The 15,019-nt window shown below is 40.2% G+C and overlaps 1 long non-coding RNA gene across 1 annotated transcript in view; it reads left to right on the forward strand.

Annotated features, from left to right (window-relative positions):
* The first annotated feature begins 7,854 nt into the window (after positions 1-7,854).
* LOC123522719 overlaps positions 7,855-15,019 on the forward strand; it is a 106,858-nt gene continuing 99,693 nt past the window's right edge. The window contains exon 1 of the long non-coding RNA XR_006680940.1: positions 7,855-8,253. This is a non-coding gene — a long non-coding RNA (uncharacterized LOC123522719). The remainder of the gene's footprint in view (positions 8,254-15,019) is intronic.

The following is a 15,019-nucleotide window of genomic DNA, read 5'->3' on the forward strand; positions in this document are numbered from 1 at the left end:
GATTGCTGGGTCGTATGGTAGCTCAATTTCCATGTGTTTTAGAAATCGCCAAATCGATTTCCATAGCGGCTGTACATACCTACAGGTCCACCAGTAGTGGATTAGAGTTTCTATCTCACCACAGCCCCTCCAGCACTTGTTGCTTTCTGATTTTTTGAATTGGGCTATCGTTGAGGGTGGTAGGTGTTATCTCATAGTTGTTTTAATTTGCATTTCTCATATGGCTAATGATCGGGAACATTTTCTCATATGTTGATTGGCCATTCGGATTTCAGACTCTGTGAAACTTCTGTTCAGGTCCTATGCCGAGCTCCTCAGTGGGCAGTTAGTTTTTCTTTTATTGTAAGCTTGCAAAGTATTGTAGATTTTAGTAATAAGGCCTTTGTCTGATGTGTCATTGCTAAAGATGTTTTCCCAGTCAGTGGGCTCTCTTATTACTCTCTTGGTGAATTCTTTCGATGTAAACAGGTGACTTATCTTCAGTATATCCCACTTGTCTATTCGTGACTCCTCTGTATTTGTATCCTTTCCTATTTCTGATAGCCTATGTATTCCTTGTGCCAAGGTTCTCAGGTTTGTCCCAATTCCCTCATTAATGGCTCTAATTGTTTGGGGTTTTATCTCCAGGTCTGTAATCCACCTTGAGTTTATTCTTGTGCATGGAGTGAGGTAAGGGTCTTGCTTCATTTTTCTGCAGGTAGATATCCATTTTTTCCAGCACCATCTATTGAAGAGGGCATCTGCTTCCCATTTGATATTTTTTGGCCCTTATCAAAGATCAGTTGCATGGACTATTTTAAAACGAGGAAAGTTTTGTTCCTTTTGAAGAGTTCAGACTTGTAGCCATCAATCTGTATATGAATGTCCAGTGCAGTTATTTACACCATATGGCTCTTCTTGCCATAGTCTTAGTAACTTAAATGATTTGGTGAATCATGCTAATTGGATGTATTTCCTTTTCTTCTTATGGGTCTGGGTAAGAGAAGGTGGATTAAGATGCTGGTGGAATTACATGATTGTTTACAGGGTTAACTGTGGTTGTAAACACTTGGAACTCAAGTTGGGGATTGATCAGTTTTGACATCCTGCTGGGTATAAAATGAGCCATCTCAGAAGCAGCAATGTAAGATCTCTCTACCATCAAGAAAAAAGAGCCAGGGGCAGAGCGTGCCCTGAGTCCCCAGAAGGTGCAGTCTCCCTTGATCTAGGAGACACAGTCGTGATACTAGAGGAGTGGCAGATGATCCATGGCAGCAGAGGCAGCTGGAGCAAGAGCCAGAGCATGAGATAGCTATGGGTTTCCGGGTCCATGGAGTGAGAAAGCTGACTACCTTTGGGTAGGAGGCTTGCTTGTTGAGTGAGTTCCTTATTAGGGGCGCTAAATTAGGGGAGCTAGGTTTACTGACCCAGGGAGCTAGAGCTGAACACACCTTCAGGATTAGGCTCATGGTGGAATAAAGTGCCCTTTGGGCATTTACTGGCAGCACTAAATAACTTTATAACATTGCCCAAACAGGACAGTTACAGAGGCCAAGGGGCCACATAGCTGAGAGTCGGATGACCAGAGAGTGGTCTGTCTGTGGGTACTTCTGAAAAAGAGGCTGTCCTGACTGAGGAAAAACTGTATGTATCATGAGGAATTCTGATTTTGATTTGTAAACTGTTAAGTTCCCCAAACAAATAAACCCCTACTAAGTGCCATCGAGTCAGTTACCACTCCTGGTGACCCTGTAGCTCAGGGGAGAACTGTCCCTATGGGTTTCTGAGATGTAGGTCGTTGATGGGAGTGAAAGCATCTTTCTCCTGTTCTGCAGAGCGGCCAGTGGCTTTGAACTGCACACCTGACAGTTAGCAGTCTGATGCGTAACCACTACACTGCCAGGATTCCTAAACCTCATAATTGTGAATATGGTTTGTGAGTTCTTTTTGGCCATTACAGTGAATTCTCAAACTCAGCAGAAAAGTAGAAAGTAGAGCAGTGGTTCTCAACCTTCCTAATGCTTCAACCCTTTAATATAGTTCTACATGCTGTGGTGACCCCCCCCAACCATAAAATTATTTTCGTTGCTACTTCATAACTGTAATTTTGCCACTGTTATGAATCGTGTGACCCTTGTGAAGGGGTCGTTTGACCCCCAAAGGAGTTGTGACCCACAGGTTGAGAATCGCTGAAGTAGAGTGTCTTTGGAGGGACTTGGTGTTAGAATGGGTAAAGGTTGGAGGGTGGAGGCATATCTGACCTCTGCCTCGTAGGAATTAGCGTTGGGTAGTTGAGCTTGTCTCTTTCCCCCTTGTGAAGTCAGAGGTCAGACGCCCTCCCCATGTTATTCTTAGAAAAGGATAGACTGATATAAGTAGTGTGGAGAATTAGTGTAGTATGTGTAGTACATTTGGTTTTCTGGCAGGTGATTGGACCCTTTACAAATGAGTGGGTAGAGTACTTTACTTTTTTATGAGTCTCTTTCTAGCTGTAAAGTGGGTTTAAAAAGTACAACCACCACTTGCTGTCTAGTTGATTCCAACTGATGGCTAGTGTGTATCAAGTGTCGAACTGTGCCCTCTATAGCGTTTTCAGTGGTGAGTTTGTGGCAGTCAGTAGGCAGGCCTTGCTTTCGAAGTGCCTCTGGGTGGACTTGAACCTCCAACCTTTTGCTTAGCAACGGAGTGCATTACCCATTTACACTACCCTAGTCTCCAGTAAAAGTACAAAGAGTAATAAAACACAAATCCAGACAACCAGTTTCCGTCCAGTTGACGCTGCCTCATGGCAACCCCCATGTACTGCAGTTGCCCCAGGCTTCTTTCTGGCTGTGCTGGTTCACAAGCAGTTCTTCAGGCCCTTGTTCCTGAGGTGCCTCTGGGTGGTTTTAACTGCCAACCTTTTTTGTTAGGAGGTACAGACTTAACTGTGTGCCACCCAGAGACTCCTAAAAAACAAACAAACCAAGGTGTTTGTGAAAATTCAAGAAGTTAGGTGTGCGATGCTTGCAACAAAGAACTCTGGGTGCTAGTTATTGTACTATTGGGTAAGTTCACCCCCTTTCTTTTATGTGTACAATTCAGTGACATTTATTACTTTCCTCAAGTTATACTCTGCCCTCACCTTCTTTTTTAAACATTAACAATCAACTCACTGCCTCCTAAGGTTATTTTCCACCTTAGGTTTTCTAATCTGTAGCATGAGTATAATAGCCAGCTGAAAATTATTATGAGGGTTAAAGTAGATAATATATGGACCTGTTCACTTAGAACTGTCTGGTTACTGTGATTAATATCAATTCAGAACACATTCGATAGATTCTGAGTTAAGTTGAAAGAATTCATGTAGATGTGGAAACTTCCATGATCTTTTAATTTGGTTATTCCACACACTCTTTGATGCCCCCTTGTATTATATTGGGACATGTTTACGATAGATTTTGGAATTATACCCTTCACTGTTGTTGTCAGAGGGCAGTTCTCAAATGTGACATCCCTGAAATCTGTCCAGGGGCCCTGGAACGGTCTTCAGAGTAATACTGTTTGCTCTTTCCACTGATTTGACTTTGCACTGTTGGTGTAAAAGCAATGGCAAGTGAAACTGTGGGCATCTTCTTACTTGCTGCTGTTGAGTCAATTCTGACCTTACAGGACAGACTAGAACTGCCCCTGTGGGTTTCTCAGGCTGTAAATCTCTACAGGAATAGAAAGCCTTAGCTTTCCTGTATAGAGCAGCTGGTAGTTTTGAGCGGCTGCTCTTGTGATTAGTGGCCCTGTGGGTAACCCACTACACTACCAGGGGTCCTGTGTGCAGCTTAGTAGACACCGACAGTGACCGTGATCTGCACTAGTAATCATTGTTTCCTTCACTGCCATGCATTCCCTGTGAAAAACAAACATGCCAGTTGTATTTCTAAATGTCTTTGAGGAAGCAGCAGAAAGAATTAATTTTATGAAATTTCATATCTTGGGTACACTTTACTTTGGTGTTCTGTGTGGTGTTAGGGAAGATGCACTTCTGCTACATTCCTAGACTACATCATTTGCCTCCAAGAGAACCTTTATATGATGGTCCTAGTTGTGAGCCTGAATTAAGTCACATTTTTCATGACCTGAAAAATCATTTTACCTGAAAAGTGACTACCAGACAAAGAATGATGATTATTCAGGTTTATTTATTTGGCAGATATTTTCTTGAAAATGAACAAATTGAGCCTGCCACTTCAAGGGAAACACCTGACAGTATTTGGTGCCAACAATGGAATTTGAACTTTGAAGTGAAAATTAAAAATTTGGAAAACTTGCATTACCTGCTGTGTTCTTGTCAACGTCCCAATATTCAAAGATTTTTGAGATGAGATAGATGGTGATATTAATGAGAGTTTTTACTTTTGTGTAAAGAATTGTGTCAATACTTCGAATAGCTGTCTAGCCCAAGCAGTATTTCCAAAGTGACCTGTACTTCACGATTTTATTTAAAGAGATCCTTTCAAAGAGTCAGTAACTGTACAGATATGGCTATAGGTTCTATATTACAACTACCTTTAAGGAAATTCTCTGTCAAATTTTGGTGTAGTATCAGAGAAGAATGTTCACACCTCTGTGTAACATTTTCTTTCTTCTTTTTTATTTCACTGCATATTTCAGTGAGGTGTTGTATTTTTTTCACATGAATCGATCAAAACATAAAGCAGATTGAATGTATGAGTAGATATGAGAATATCTAGCTCTTTTATTGAGCTTGGCATGAAAGAAAGTTTTAAAAATGGTATGTCAGTATTTTTCTCATTGTTTTTGCTGTTATTCTTTTAAATGAATTAATAAACATTAAAAATGTTTCTTTTTTAAAAGGCACTTAAAAATGCTTTAAGGGCTTAGATTCATCAAATGAGTAAAGTTCTTAGGTCCTAATCTTATCAGTATTCCTTTGGAATGTGTGTTAACATGTCTCTAGTGCCTTTTCCTGACTGAGGGTGTGGTGGTGTACTTCCAGGTCATTCTTCAAATGGGCAAAGGGCTCTTGTTTCTGCTTTTAAAGGGGATTTTAGTTTTTATTTCAGGTTAATGCTACCCATATGGTTGCTACCCCAAATTTAGTTATGGTTATAGATATTCCAGTAAGTTTATTCATACTTGATATACAACTCTTGAGTATAAACTCTGAATGCAGGGTTTGGAACTATTAACTATGGGAAGTTTACACTTGGTTGTAGGGAAACCCACTTTGCTCAGATGGAACTATTTTCTAGCAAGTCCTTGAACCAGTATCATTGTCTACTGTAATCTCTTCCTGACATTTTAGAGCAGTTTTCTAGCATAGTCAATCCATAACTTACGAACAGGATACAGTCTAAATCTGTGAGTTTTCATTTGCAACAAATATAGTATAAATCACACCTGGTTTCTTGTGCCATTAATGGGCACTTCAGCCTTACTGTGCCCTATTAAAATCTTTCTATGGGAAAATGCAGAACAAGCTTTATTCTCCATTGCAGCTCTCTTTAATAGCAGCAAGAGAGGCGTGAACCCAGAAACAGGTATTTTGGCAAACCTAGGAGTGAATGGAAAGTGGTGTGGACTTAGCAAGTGTATAAACTTTGGACAAAGTAACAATGGTAAGGGAAAAGGAAGAAGGCATATTCTGGATGTTGACTGGGAGTAAGATACTCATTTTTGAGAGGCTTCAAATATGTGTGGGAAAATGAAATTAAAAATAATAGAAACTTTCCACAATTTTTTTTCAAGTCCCTTCTGAAGAGATGCCTTTAATTGGGTCCTAGGAGCCCTGGTAGTGTAGTGGTTACTTGTGGGGCAGGTAACTGCAAGATCAGCACTTTGAAACCACCAGCCACTGCACAGGAGAAAGACGAGGCCTTCGATTCCCACCTAGGTTTACAATCTTGGGAACTACCTTGTCCTTGATGGTTGCTCTGTCGTTACTGACTTCCTGGCAGTGAAGGGTTTTTTTGTTTTTATTTTTTGTTTTTAGTTCAGTCCTAGCTTGGGAAATCTATCTATAGAGAGTTGTATTTTGTTGTGCCGTCAACTTTGGTTGTTGTGAGAACCGAGGTCTAACATCAGAATGATAATGACTCTTGGGGAGGTTGAACTCAAGTTCATAGGCTTGAAGTTTGAATGTGTATTAGTCTAGGTACTTTGGAGAAACAAATCCACAGCAACTCATGTATAAGAGAGAGTTTTATGTAAAGAAAATGTGCATCACGAAAACATCCCAACCCAATGCTGCCCAAGCCCACAAGTCCAACACTAACCCATTAACCCAACACCAGTCCACAAAGTCCTCCACCTCACAAAACAGAGGCAATGATGCCGACTGCAGGAGGAAAGCTGAGTCCGTGAACGAACAAGCATCTCGGCACTAGCAGGGGTCTCCACACAGCTGCTCCAGCACCCAGGGCTGCATCGGGATAGGTCCATGTAGCTTCTCCTTGGGGATGTCTTGTAGGAAGTCAATCTTGCAAGCTGAAGCAGGGAACTGCTAAGGCAGCTGCACCCGGTGCAACCATCACAAAACAAGAGACCTGAGAACTAGAAAGGCGAGGCTTCACCACCCATTTATCCCTCTGTCTTTCAACCAGCCCCACATGTGATTATCGGCCAGGCTGGCACAATTAACTAACTCAGAATGTGAAAGGAAAATCATGAACTCCTCAGATAGTTCTGATCAGGGGCAGTGGTGGCTGGAGTCTGTTACCTCTTAAGGGTCTCAAAGCATTCAAATTATAAGGTGATTGTTGGTGTAGGGAGAGCCAAAGAATGTTGTCACCTCACTGTTATGGGGTTTCTGAAAAGAAGGCAAGACTTTGGTACTCTTGTAATATATATATATATATATATATATATATACATACATACATATACATATTTCATTGCCATCAGATAGATCAATTCATAGTAATCCTATAGGACAGAGTAGAACTGCTATATATACATATTTCATTGCCATCAGATAGATCAATTCATAGTAATCCTATAGGACAGAGTAGAACTGCCTCTTGGATTTCCAAGACTTCAAATCTTTACATGAGCAGACAGCCTCATCGTTCTCCCTTGGAGCAGCTATTGTGTTCAAACTGCTGACCTTGTGGTTACCGCTCAATGCATAACCCAGTACAACACCAGAGCTCGTGGGTAACCAATGTAGGAATCCTATTAAAAGCTGGAATTCTGAACCAGGAAAACTTGGAAATCTTTAGAAGCCATTGTAAGATAATTCAACTTTGTCTGACTTGAAGCTGAGTTTTGTCCTTTTCCTGCCTAAGGGCAGTACAGACCCCTTGACTTGAGTCTAGGGTAAGGAAGGGGGAGAGCAAAATGACTGTAGGTGGGCTGGACTGGAGTGATAGGTTGAGCCCAGTGCAGATTTGTTAGTGAATGAATGGATCGAAGTGAGATAGAGGAGCAAGTATAGTCTTTCCACTTAGGGTCTTAATCTAACCGTTACTATATGTCATGCAGTCTACTCACCTCCCAGAATATGGTAGTCCAGGAGATTTTTTGGTACAGGACCAGATAGTAAATATTTTAGGCTTTTCAGGTCAGATGGTTTCTGTTGTACCTACTCAGTCCTGCCGTTGTGGTGTGAAGCAGCCATAGACAATACATAAATGCATGAGTGTGGCTGTGTTCCAGTACAACTATTTTTGGACATGGAAATTTAAATTTCATATAATTCTTACATGTCACAAAATCTTCTTTGAAAAATGTTTTTCAAATATTTAAAAAGTACAGAACCATTGTTAGACTATGGGCTCTATAAGAATAGGCAGTGGCTCTAGTTTGCTGACCCCTGGCTCCAGTCAAATAGATGACTGACTATCAGTTATGATGCAGAAAGCTTCGCGGTGCTGAAATAGATGTGCTCCAGGACAATGCTTTTGGTGACACTGTCTTGTTTTATAGGTGACATTGATGATAAAAATCCATTCAAGAATTTAGATGAGACATCTGCAGCAGGTTCAAATCCATAAGACAAAACTGGATACTTCATAAGGATTGTCATCTATTATACACAGAGAGCCAAAATGCGTAACTGAGATTGTCTGGGTGAGATGCCTGCTGGGTCCAGTGATGCACTAGTAAACAAAGAAGTTGAAAAAGAAGGTTGGCATATTCTTTGGATGACTGGCAGAGTGTGACACCAATATGGCATCAAGCTCTACTGTGATTCTAAGGACTTCATGACTAAATAAAAGTGAATTTTCCCCCCTGTGTGTGGTGGTGGTTGTGGAAATGAATATGATCTTTACTCAGGTAATGTTTAATGCATTCCATAATAGTATGTGGTAATTGCCTCGATAACCAGACTATAAAGCTTCCCTTTTTACTAAGCTTACTTATCACCTTTCAATACTAGGTTCTTTTACTCTAAGGTTCTCAGTCTTCCAAAAAAATTATTTTCGCTGCTACTTCTTAACTGTAATTTTGCCACTGTTATGAATTGGGCGACCCCTGTGAAAGGGGTCGCGACCCACAGGTTGAGAACCGCTGCTGTAAGGGAAAAACAGTAAATGAAAACACCTGTTTACTAAAAAGGTTAACTTATGGACTGATTTTCATATGGAAGGTTTTACTTTATTGAGTCTTGCAACTTTCCCCAAAATATTTAAAATAATTCTATTTGCAAAATCCTTTCCATGCCTAGATTTTCTATGAAAGCCTTCTTTGGAGTAGACTTATGATCTCAATAGTAAGTAGAAAATCATAGTGTATAGTAGTAATGTGCATTGAACTAGTGATTTCTTAAGTGAATATGTTCAGGTCTGTTTATTAAATTTACTTTAAAAAGTGATTTAGCAAGCAGGAATGAACTGGACATAGACCTGTGCGTTTTCTAAAACTATCGAATTACTAGAACATCAGTGTGCTCTTTGAACCAAATCATTGTTTTATTTTGATGCTTTTAGTATGGGGGAGGAGGAACTTCCAAAAGTTCATGGAAAATTTTGATTATATTTTAATTCCATTTTTCTGAGAACTTTTTGAAATCTCCTCATATACTTGCATTTACACCAGCAATAAAAGATTTGAAAGTAGGACTGTGTGGGTTATTTCAAAGTTGAATCCAATTCATATTTTTCTTTTTCTTCAGTGAATCTTTAGCTTTTTCTACCCGCCCCTGCCCATGTTAGCATTTGCCAAAAATTCTAGCAGCTCAGGATATAAAACATAGATTACATTTTATATAGCTCATGCAGCTCATCTACCAACAGAAAAAGCCTCATGACTTACCTTGAAATCTTTATTCAAAGCATACACTATTCAATTTGTCAGTGTGCCACTGCCACTATTGGATGTTTTTGGTCAGAGTGCCATGCAAGTAGCACAGCCATTCTGCTAAGAAAAAGATCAGCGTGCTGCTGGATAGTGAAGTTGCACACATCTAATTTACAAGTCAGATGAGGGATCAGAATCACGCGATAACTTTATGTGGAATTGATTTCATTTCATGGCTTTTCAGCTACTTTTTCATCGAAGGCAGTGCCTGGAACTGAAAGACAGGTGTGCTGCAATATCTGAATGCTTTGAATAGTTTAGTATCTGGAAAGAAAGGAATGTTCTTATGTATGTTTCAGATTCTAGAATTCAGATATTCTGAAATAAGATACTCTGTCATTCATTTATTGTGCTGTAATTCAACTGCTCTGTGAGTTGGATTTTGGGTTATTGTGATTAGTATTCGGAAGACTTTGCCCTTTTCAAATATAAGGCATGTGAAAAAAAACTAAGGTTGTGTGCTTGCGTAAATAAAGCAGCAAGCACCTTTCTACCATATAGTTCAGATGTCAACCAACCAATCAGCCAGCCAGCCAAGCAACTAACCAACCAACCAGCTAGTCTGCCCTCCCTCCCGCCCGCCCGTTTACATCCAATGAGTCGATTCTGATGCAGTCAACTGACAGAACAAAGTAGAACTGTTCCTTATGGTACCCAAGGTTAAGCCTTTATGGGAGTGGGTAGCCTCTCTTGTCTCTCTCAGAACAGCTGGTGGGTTTGAATGGATGACCTTAAGCCACTGTACCACCTGCGTGCTAGATCTAAGATATGAGAAAGACATCTAAGAGTATAGTAGGCATCAATTACTGTGGTCATTTTAGTCAAGTAGTGACTGATTAGGTGGCTCTTTCCCCTGCTCCCTGCTCCTTGTTCTCTGTCTCCCTAACTTCAAATTCCCTAATTAAAACTGCTTTCAAATTGGACATTACGGAGAATGGGAAGTGATTTTGTGACTGGAAAGTGAGGGAAGTAATTTTGTGAATGGAGAAAGCGAGGCTATTTCAGACATTGGGAAATGAGTGGAATGTGAAAGAAGATATTGGAAGCACGATGGCAAGATCATAGATGAGCACTCAATATTTGCTGATTGAAAAGGGTGCGAGGATAAGGATGCCAGTGGAATAGAGTGATTTATTTTTATCCTGGACTATTTATTGAAAGCCTTTTATATATCAGGCATTGAGGACACTTTGTGTAAGTCATTTCTAATTCTTTCAGCAACCTTGGAAGCAGGCATATAAACATGCCAATTCCTTGATGAGGAAGCTAGAAGGTAAGTGGTATACCTACGGCTTGAAGAGTAAGAGGTGATGATGGAGAGTATTAAAGTCAGCGGCTCATTTTGTGCAGAGGCCCCTTCTGTGTAGGGATTGTCTGAAAAATGAAGAAATGAACAATTGATCTGAAAGGACAAGCATACGTTATAGGAAGATTGGAAAGATATTAACGCAAATGACATGTTCAGGATGGTGCTGCGGAATGATACTGGTGCCTCCAGTGGAAGCAGCACAATGACACTTGCCAATGTTGTATCTGCACTATAGGATACTTCCACCTATCTTGTCCATTGCTTTTGATAGGGTGTAGTGTAGGATTGGACAGTTGGGTTCTTTCACGAACATGATGCCATAGTATAAAACCAGGTATGAAGTGTGGGCGGTACCTGTCACAGCATGTATCATGAATGGTTTTGGACCAATGGCCAACAGCAGGCATGTAGTAGGAGTAGTGCAAAGAGGACAGCTTTCAGTAGTGCAATACAGGTAAAGACAGCCTCTACATTTGGAGTATGGTAGTGGAAATAGTGGGTAATAGTGTCATGGAAGCCACTAAGAATGGGAACTACATATTTATATACTTTAAATATGTACTCTATGCGGAACTCACTCAACGACAGTGGGTGGGTTTTATAACAAAACATCTCTTTTTTTCCTGTTAAGCTTTATTTATTTATTAATTGAACAAAACATCTTGGAAAGGAAGGACACAGTCAGTAGCATAATTAAGACTAGCACCTAGGAGCAGCATTTCTAAGGTAGAAGACAATATTGCAATAAAACTTTGAAGTGTCAGATGGTCTAGGTGTGTGTGTCCTTTGAGGTTTAGAATCTGACAAAGCAACCTAAACATTAATACTTGGTGAAGAGTGAGATAATGAAGACAAGAAAAAAAATCATTCAACTCAAAATTTAGAAAATATTTTTAGTTGTTTTGAAATATACAGGGGAAAGAAAAGCAAAACCAGGACACAGACAAACCCATGGTATCAATGCACAGAGGAGGGGATAAAATAGGCAGAGCTGTTCAAGGGTGACAGGAGCTTTGGTGGTGATGACAGGCAACTAACTATTGGGCTTCTAACAAGGTTGGTGGTTCAAAACCACCAGCACTCCTTGGGATGAAGATTTACAGCTGGAAGCCCTATGTAGGGCGCTATGTGTTAGAATTGGTTCCCTGTAGTGAGTTACTCGTGTCTGAAGTAGTTCTCTTACATACCTAGAGAGGAGTGTTCAGAAAAGCAGATGGGAATAGTTCAGAGATATAGTAATAGATGTTACTGAAATACGGTTTCAGTACTGAAATAAGTACCTCAAAGATTGCGAATAGGCAGAGGACATACTTGATTAGAGGAAAATAGTGATCTTTAACATGAAGCTGTATTCATATCTTATGGTGGTCATATGAGACATTGTTCTCAATAGGCGATTATCCTAAGAAAAGACATGCTGATTTCTCCCATTCTTACTGGGAACCACAGAGAATTGTTTTAGGATAAAACTATCCTTCTATCTATATAACTGGGTGAATACATTTGGCTTAAATTTCAATTTAAGGATTTGATTTAGACTAAAAGTGTTATCACTAATACATTTTCAACTTTTCTATAAAACATTACACTTTACATCAACTAGTATCCTTGACATTGTTGGGAAGTAAGAGATCAGATGTGACTTTTAAATCCAATTTTATTGGGTGTAATATAGTTCATGAATAATGACATATATATATTTGTCTCTCTATTTGCCTATATACATAATATTTCAAAAATAGACTCCCTTATCTTTGAATTCCTTTTATCTAGGAACTTTTGAAACTCTGTGTGCACTCATGTAATTACACCCATTCAAGATACTGAGCATTTTTTAATCACCCCAAAGTTCTATTATGCTCCTTTTCAGTCATTCCTTTCCTGTGCTTCCCAGAGAGCCACCACCGTGATTCCTCTCTTCATCGAATAGATTTAGTCTGTTGGGAAACTTCATATACAAGGCACACTCTTTGATAACTGGCCTCTTTTCACAGCATGATGATTTTGTGTTTTGCCCATGTTGTTGTAGGCAATAGTGGTTTAGTCTGTTATGTTGCTGACTCGTATTCCATTTTACTGTAACTTGTGTATGTGGTTTCTGGCTATTGTGAGTAAAACTCCTATAAACAAGAGTCTCTGCCTCAGTCTTTTTGTGGCGATATATTTTAATTTCTCTGGGTTAACTACCTGGAAATGGAATTGTTTTGTTTTAGGATCGATGTCTATTTTTTTTGCCTACCGCTTTCCCAAAGTTGTTACATCGTTCCCACCATATGTATTTAGTTCAACTTTGTAAATCTCTGAATGAAGTATTGGAGAGTGAGTCAAAAAGCACTGCTAACCAGGGTTCCAGTTCAAACACGCACAAAAGGGCTTTAAACATCTGTGATCGGTGGACAAGCGCACACACATTTTGTCAGTATTACACATGACTTAGGGTGTCTTTCCAAAAAGGTCCAAGAAGAACAGTGGCTTCCTGTTCGTTTCAAAGCAGGGAGGTCCACTTAGAAAGTTTTGGGACCCATAAACTAGTAATCTTGACAGGTTTTCCTGAAGAACACAGGATCATCATGAGGGCTTATTAGGAATAAGTTTCAAGAAAATTGAAAACTGCATCGGTGAGATAAAAGCCAGAATAATTGCTTTAGGAGCTTTTCTCCCTGCTTCCCCTACCCCAATCAGCATAAGCGTACCATTAAAGGGTAGCAAGAGCTGCCCCACAAGAATTTAATTGAGAAACATGCCCCATCCACCCTACAGCCCTGATTTTGCCGTTCAGATTCCCTTTTATTCCCCAAACCCAAGGGATCCTGAGGAGGAACTTGAGAATACCCAAACTGCCATTCTGACTTGATGGAAAGTGAAGAGTGCAGACTACTGCAGGGAAGGGCTGGAGAAAGGAAAACACCTCCTTTAGAAGTGGCTACAACCAGACCTAAGAGCCTTGGTGGTGTGAGGTTTTACGTTGGGCTGTGATCGCCTGGTTGGCAGTTCAAAACCACCAGCAGCTCTATGGGAGAAAGACTGGACATTCTGCTCCCATAAACCAGTTACAATCTCGGAAACCCACAGTGGGTTGCTATGAGTCAGCATTGACTTGATGGCAGTGAGCTTGCTTGTTTTTGTGATGCCTGGAGACATAGGCTATGTTAATAAACAGCTTCACATTTTTCTAATTTTAATTCATGATGATTTCTATGATTTTGAAGCAATACTGACTTACCCCCCAAGGTAATGGTTTATATATATTACATGGTTTTTTAAAAGTGTAAGTGCTGTTTGTGTTGGGAAAAATACATATTCAACAGTTTTTGCATGTGCAGTATAGAGTGGTTACATTCTTCGACCTGTGCAATTGTTTTCACCCCCCTTGTCTGAGTCGTTCTTCTCATTTCCATAAATTCACTGCTCTCTAAGCTTCCTATCTAATCTTTTTTTTTCTGGATAAGCTAAACCAGTGTTTGACTTTAAGATGACCTCAGTGAATGATTTTGGTTTAAGGTTCAAAGATTATCTCAGGGCTATATTGTCAGGGAGTCACTCACCCTCCATGGCTCCAGAAAGTCTCTCCCATGAAAACAAACTCTGTCAACCTCCCTATATGACAGTTGAACTGCCCATGTGGGCTTCTGAGACTGAAGAAGAGACATTATGAGACTTTGAAGAAGAGCAGCTGGTGGTTTTGAACTGCCGCTCTTGTGGTTAACAGTCCAGTGCAATTCATTGTGCCATAATGGCTCATCCTGTAAAGTCTAGACCCCCCAGATAGTTTGAAATTTTGTTTATTCTTCCATTTTCTTTTGTGTGTGGCGATTTGCATAGAGAAATTTTATTAAGGATCTCCCCTGATAGAGAAAACACCCACTGGTCTCCATGACTGGCTCTCTAGGGTGTGTTTCTTTGCCCACCTGAAAACAGGCTTGTGTTAGACAGGGTTCTCTAGAGAGATAAAGCCCGATTGCTGATAAGTTTACATATTTATTTATAAAGATAGATATATAACACAAGAAATGAACCGTTAACTTATATACAGATAGATATATAATTCAAGAAATGAACAGTTAAATTATAAAGCAGTACAAATGGCTCAGTGCAACTCACTCTCGTGAGAGAGTTGTGAGACACCAGCAGTCCTTCAAGTCTTGAGAGCTCCCAGGTCGTCCTCTGTAGAGAGAGCTAGGCTATATAAGCACAGCAGCAAATAGCAAGGCAGGTCACCAACTGTTAGTCTCCAGCTCCAGAGATGTAAATTTCAATCATGTCTTCAAGGGACCTCAATTTACAGCGACACAGTCCACAGGCTAGGCGTAGTGTAGTGTAGCCTGTAAATTGAGCCACAGAACAAGCAAGGCAGCCGCACACTGGTCCGATGATCAAAGAGCGAGAGACAAGAAAGGCGAGGGATCTCAACTTACAGCGACACAGTCCACAGGC

This window comes from Echinops telfairi, unplaced genomic scaffold (genome assembly GCF_000313985.2).
Source record: "Echinops telfairi isolate 266 unplaced genomic scaffold, ASM31398v2 ScPeMD7_4;HRSCAF=17, whole genome shotgun sequence".
Classification (NCBI taxonomy): domain Eukaryota; kingdom Metazoa; phylum Chordata; class Mammalia; order Afrosoricida; family Tenrecidae; genus Echinops; species Echinops telfairi.